Genomic DNA, 6848 nt, shown 5'->3' with positions numbered 1-6848 from the left:
GATTGACTTTCGAAAACTAGTCTAGGGCTAGTTTGGTATTGCTGTGCTTTAAAAAAAAAAAATTTTGTTGTGCTGTGAGAATAATCAGTTGTAAAATAAAACAGCAGAGTGTTTGGAAAACTTTTTTGTAAAAGTGCTTTTGGAAAAAAAAAAAACAGTATTACAGTGTTTGGTAAACTTTTATGTAAAACAGCTATGACTATGTGAAATGACCAAAAAGGGTATAATACTATATGTGCCATTAATTTAATTTTCTTAACAAATAAAGGTGAATTACAAAATATACGTTATTTTTAAAAGCAAAATATTTAAACTTTATCTTAAATATTAATTAGTATGACAAACTTACCGCTATTCTATTTCCTATTGGCACGGCCCATAGAAGTTGTGAGTTCCAACTTTGTTCATTGTACAACTAGGTTAACGGGTTCTTTCACAGTTACTCTCTAAACCACTTCAAATATAGAATAATGAGATTTATCCAATACAATTTGAATTAGGAAATCCAACTAAATGCCTCATGTTAACGCACTTGTCTAAATGCAGTCTAAAAGAATTCAACAGAGAGAATGAACTGGAAGTGCTTTCAACTACTAGTACTACATATGCAAAATCATAAAATCAGGTCACTCTATACAAAACCATTCTACAGAATACACGACTACTTCACAACGACCTAAAAGCATGTTGAAATAGCTAAAGCTGAAATGTCATTTTAGAAACTTTTCACATCCCGAAATCATCCAATCACTCTTCAAACTCAGTGATGTCCATCACATCAGCCGTGACATTCTGATTCTGCGTTTTACGCAATTCATCAATATCAGCGGCTAACAGTGGATCATCCTTCACTTTATTTGACTTCAATTTCGCAGGGCAAGCTGATAGGAGGAAAAAGCAAAAGGGTTTAGCAATCTCACCAAAGTATAAGTCCAACTGATGTAGGGGAACAAAAAATAAATATACCTGCAACAGGGCATCGTGTGTTGTTTTCTCGTAAGTAATGCATGATATGCCCTTTAACATTAGGGGGAAAAATACACCAAGAAAAAACTTTAGCATTAGAAAGGTCTACAACAGTGTAGTGTGAGCTAAAGTAAATATACGAAGGGGCTGGAAACGCCTAAACACACATAAATACTCAATGCTAGAAGTCTTATGCCACACCAACATTCAGCAAAGACCGTAAATTCATATTTTCCCAACAAAGAAAAAGATAAATGTCTGAAGTAACTGATACAACACCTGCGTACTGGATGCTCCAGTTCAATGACAGGTCTTGGGGCCAGAAATATTAGAAATAACTTCTCATAAATTTTAGAGAGTGAATTTTCCTTGTACATTGGATAATGGCTTTCATCTACCTGCAATAGTATACAAGGAATGCATACTATGGTCAACTGTGGTTTGCTTACTAGATGTATCCTATTGGCGTCTCACAGAGAGGGATGAATTTATAGTCCTGGCTACTGATGGGGTGCGTAGCCAGCTAATTTATGCTACTTACAAAAGATATATATAACATTTCCTTTCCTTTTCCCCCTCTTATTCCTCGTGCTCTTGGAATCTAAGATTAAAACTTTCTTGGCAGATTTGGGATGTCCTCTCTAAAAAAGAAGTGGTAGATTTATAACAACAGCCCGAGCACGTTCTTCTGCAGCTCGAGCACTGGTAGAGACAGCAGTTCGAGCGTGGAGACAGAAGTACCCAACTTCCAATGTAGATGACTGTGCTGTAGTTTGTCTATTCCTTGACTTAACATATGTCAAACACATTGGACAGGGAGCAGTTTAATACATTGACAACAGAGCAAACATCTTTAGATAGGTAGTAGTACCCAGTGCACAAGGCTCCCGCTTTACGCAGGGTCTGGGAGAGGTGAATGTCGGCTAGCCTTACCCCTATTTATGGAGAGGCTGCTCCCACGTCTCGAACCCGAGACCTACCGCTCATGGGCGAAGGCACTTGCCATCACACCAAGTGCGACCTCTAGTTAGCAAACATCTTTAGATACTTGAGGTAAAACATTTGCATGACAATACTGCTATGGTGCTACCCAAATTGAGCAGTGTAATATATTTATCTAACTCTAAAGGATTATCATGGATCTTTACACATATAAACAACTATAGAGGTGCCCCTCTAATAGAATATATTTGGCTTAAACCGATATGCAGAGAAACCTTCTAAAGGTTGTTGTTTGATCTAGAACAAATCCAGAGGTATGCCCCCCATGCTCCTGCTCCTGCGCCATCCATACGTATATTCAAATCATAGTTTTCATTTATTTTGGTGTGCAGTTTGTGTTTTCTTTAGGATTAAGGCCTTACTTTTTCTCATGTTATTAATTTCTTATCTCTTTCAATTCCTAAGAGAGTCTCATTCAAAAATACATGGATATACCACCATGTCCGAAAAAAAAAAATCCAAATTTAGCCAATCTACGAGAAGACTTCCCATAATCACAATACCAACTACATTGCTACACATATCTCACCTTTTTTCCATAGTTTGCATACACAACAGAAGAAGAACAAAACCACCTTAAGTTAACCACAATCGAAACAATATGAACAACAATTGATCATAACAGAGATATAAAAAGATTACTATGAACAACCAATTTTGCACATGAAGGCGCTTAAGATTAGGCACTTGTTCGAGTAGCCTAACCTTAACCCAATAAGGATAGGATAGATGGATCATATGCACAAAATCAACCCGAAAAGAGAAATTATAGTAGACAACATATACACTAAGCTTAAATAATTAAAAACCTGCATCCACCAATAAGCAGAGCAGAGTTCACAGATCAGTAGCAGGACAAATCAGAAGTAGAGCAGAGCTTCATCCTTTCTTATATACCTAAACCCTAAGATAAATCAGAAGCAGACCTTCCACAAACCCTAATTTTTTCCCCAATTAATTTTTTTCCCAATTAATTTTTTCCACAAACCATATCACCTTCCCCAATTAATTTGTTCCCGACCCTCCATCCCCAATCTTTTTCCCCCACCCCTCTTTCACTCTCACTCTCCCATCCCCAAATTTATAAATCCAAACAAATGAATAACAAAATTTTAGACAAGAGAAGCTTACCAGAGGAAGGACGCCGAGCCGGAGAACGTGACCTGGAGAACGAGAGAGATCGCTGGGAGAACAAGAGAGATCGCCAGGAATGAAGTTTTCTGGTTTGGGTGCGAGAGGCATGCTGATACGAGCGGCGTGTTCTGAAAGTGTGAGGAAAGGATGAGGCAATTTTGCGTTATTGAAAAATTCATTAAAGAGTACTGTTCACCCGTGTTTTTTAACATAAGCTGGTTTTTGGAAGCCGTTATTTCCAGCTTAAGTTTTGGGCTTATTTTCATTCAAAACTTTGAAATAAAGCTGATTTTGAGAGTTTACCAACAACAACAACAACAAAGCATTTTCTTATTAAGTGGGGTCGGTTATATGAATCCTATAACGTCATTGCGCTCAGTTTTGTGTCATGTCCTCCGTTAGATCCAAGTACTCTAAGTCTTTTCTTAGGGTCTCTTCCAAAGTTTTCCTAGGTCTTCCTCTACCCCTTCCGCCCCGAACCTCTGTTCCATAGTCACATCTTCGAACCGGAGCGTCAGTAGGCCTTCTTTGCACATGTCCAAACCACCGTAACCGATTTTCTCTCATCTGTCCTTCAACTTCGGCTACTCCTACTTTACCTCGGATATCCTCATTCACAATCTTCTCCTTTCTCGTGTACCCACACATCCCACGAAACATCCCACGAAGCATCCTTATCTCCGCTACACCCATTTTGTGTACGTGTTGATGCTTCACCGTCCAACATTCTGTGCCATACAACATCGCTGGCCTTATTGCCGTCCTATAGAATTTTCCCTTGAGCTTCAGTGACCTACGACGATCACACAACACGACGGATGCACTCTTACACTTCATCCATCCAGCTTGTATTCTATGGTTGAGATCTCCATCTAATTCTCCGTTCTCTTGCAAGATAGATCCTAGGTAGCGAAAACGGTCACTTTTTGTGATCGTCGCTAGATTGCTCCGGTCATTAGTTTGGATAAGTATATAAATGGATAGATATAGGAAAGCAAACACCAGATGTACGTGGTTCACCCATATTGGCTACGTCCATGAAATAGAGGAGTTCTCATTAATTGTGAAGGGTTTACACAAGTACATAGGTTAAAGCTCTCTTTTAGTGAGTACAAGTGAATGATTTAGTACAAATGACATTAGGAAATATTGTGGGAGAATGATCTCGTAATCACGAAACTTCTAAGTTCCGGAGTGTGGTATCGTCTTGACTTGCCTTATCTGTCTCGTAGGTAGATGTGGCATCTTCTCTGGAAGTACTCTTCCTCCATCCAGGGGTGGTATCTTTAACTGGTGGAGATGCACAAGGTAATGTATCAATTTCACTTGAAGCTTACTTGTAGTTTCAGGCTTGGTCAAACGCGATACAAACCATGTAGTAGGAGTCCTCCAAGTCGCCGAGCTAGGGGATCTGCTGAAAGAGGTGACAGACAAGGTAAGCAATCAGAGCTCCAAGCAATCAGTCCCAGATCAGAACTTTGATTTCGAGTTCCGGCTGATTGTTCACATTCTCCCTATCTTGCAGGCAGCATGAAGGATAAAAAGAAGAAAAATGAGAAGAGATGATATGGGATACTTTTGCTTTTGAAGAAGTAACTTTCCACAGGCTTATTCTTGAACTGGGCTGGAGGGTTTTCTGGTTTCCTCCAGAGTATAAGGCCGACTGAAGAATTTGAGGGTCAAAACAAGTCCATCAAATCTATAGTACGTTCGACCCTGCTGATATGGGATACTTTTGCTTTTGACAGAGTAGTGGATGTATCGGAACGTGTGCTGTTACGCTTGTCTCCACATGCTTCCTTGTATCCTTCTCACTTGCCCTATATGTTCCTCAGGCAGATGCGGTATCTTCCCTGGAAGCATAAGATGTTGAAGATGAGTACTCGAGAGCAATGCCAGGTAAGTAATCAAGTAAGGGGTTCCAGGCAGTCAGTTCCTGACTGGAAGCTTGATTCCAAGTGCTGACTGATTGCTCTCTTTCTCCTTGTCTTGTAGGTAAGAACAAGGCCAAAGGAAAAGACAGGGAAAAAACATGATATGGGATACTCTTGCTTTTAACCCTGATGATATGAGATATTCTTGCTCTAGTATAGCTTGTTTGCAGAGGTATTATCGGGGGGAAAGAAAGCTGAATATTTCGAAAGGCTTCTTTGGGAGTGCCCTCTCAGATATGAGGAAGGGTTGAGCATTTTTGCAGGTCTGCCTGTCTGTTAGGGATGAAGGTCAACATATATAGGAGTCTCCCTAACAACAAGTAGTAATGCTATTCCTTTACCCTTGTGGGTAATAATATGGTAGCTAGACCTTCAAAATTTATGTGTCTAAACTTTGTTAGTGCTGTTTCTTTGATATTCTTTTACCCTTCTTGGTCAGAGCGGTGTAGTGGGAGCTGCAAGCTTCACGTGTCTCAACTTTGTCAGAGAACTTTGGCAAAGTTATCTGTGGTACCCATGAGCTAATGTTGCGTGTGGGAAGTGGGTGATTGAACAGTAAGATTCATGTGCTTTATACTTCACCAGAAATCTTCGACATAATGCCCATAATTTCCGCAAAGCTGACAGGTGCTGACAAGGCTGGAAAAGTAGGTGCCTCTTCGATTTCTGAGATCGGCCCTCGTGGTCTCTGAGCAGCCCAGCTTTTGAGAAAGCAAGCGCCTCTTCGATTTCTGAGATCGGCCTTCGTGGTTTTTGAGCAGCCCAACTTTTGAGAAAGCAAACGTCTCGTGGTCTCTGAGCAGCCCAGCTTTTGAGAAAGCAAACGCCTCTTCGATTTCTGAAGCTCCGTCGAGTGCAGATTTTTATAGAGGCTGACATTAAGTTCCAAAGCACACTTGAATCTCCACCAGTAGAAGCTCCATTCTTGCACTTCTAAGATCTTGATTTGTCCGACCTCTTCTCTCTTCAACACCTTTGAAAATGTCTGGCCCCTCCGACCGTCGTTTTGACTTGAACCTTGTTGAAGAGGCAGCCACGCCTTCTCCAGACAACATATGGCGCCCATCCTTCGTCTCCCCTACTGGTCCTCTTACTGTTGGGGATTCCGTGATGAAGAATGATATGACCGCTGCGGTAGTGGCCAGGAACCTTCTCACTCCTAAAGATAACAGACTACTTTCCAAACGGTCTGATGAGTTGGCGGTTAAGGATTATCTGGCTCTCAGTGTTCAGTGTGCAGGTTCTGTGTCTAACATGGCCCAACGCCTATTTGCTCGAACCCGCCAAGTTGAATCATTGGCGGCTGAAGTGATGAGTCTCAAACAGGAGATTAGAGGGCTCAAGCATGAGAATAAACAGTTGCATCGGCTCGCACATGACTATGCTACAAACATGAAGAGGAAGCTTGACCAGATGAAGGAATCTGATGGTCAGGTTTTACTTGATCATCAGAGATTTGTGGGTTTGTTCCAAAGGCATTTATTGCCTTCGTCTTCTGGGGCTGTACCGCGTAATGAAGCTCCAAATGATCAACCTCTGCTGCCTCCTCCTTCTAGGGTTCTGTCCAGTACTGAGGCTCCAAATGATCCCCCTCCAGTGCCTGCTCTTTCTGGGGCTCTACCGACTACTGAGACTTCTCCTAAGCAACCTTTGTGAAGGCTCCCTTTTGTTTGTTTATTTTGACTCATGTATATGTACATATTTGTGACTTATCAGGGATATCAATAAATAGCTTTCCTTCATTTCAACGTATTGTGTTGAATACACCAAAGCCTTATGCGCTAAGTTCTCTGAATTTTCTTTTGTTGAAGC

At 41.0% G+C, this 6848-nt stretch overlaps 1 long non-coding RNA gene across 1 annotated transcript; it reads right to left on the bottom strand.

Moving 5' to 3' along the window:
* Positions 1-439: 439 nt before the first annotated feature.
* Positions 440-3278, bottom strand: LOC108175153 (uncharacterized). Its single transcript, XR_003767851.2, has 3 exons — positions 3100-3278; positions 967-1017; positions 440-881 (listed from the first exon to the last, which is right to left on the bottom strand). It is a non-coding gene; the product is annotated as an uncharacterized lncRNA (long non-coding RNA).
* Positions 3279-6848: the final 3570 nt, after the last annotated feature.

Source organism: Malus domestica, chromosome 13 (genome assembly GCF_042453785.1).
Source record: "Malus domestica chromosome 13, GDT2T_hap1".
Classification (NCBI taxonomy): Eukaryota; Viridiplantae; Streptophyta; class Magnoliopsida; order Rosales; family Rosaceae; genus Malus; species Malus domestica.
Note: the sequence above shows the minus strand (reverse complement) of the source record. Positions and strands in the feature narration are given on the sequence as shown.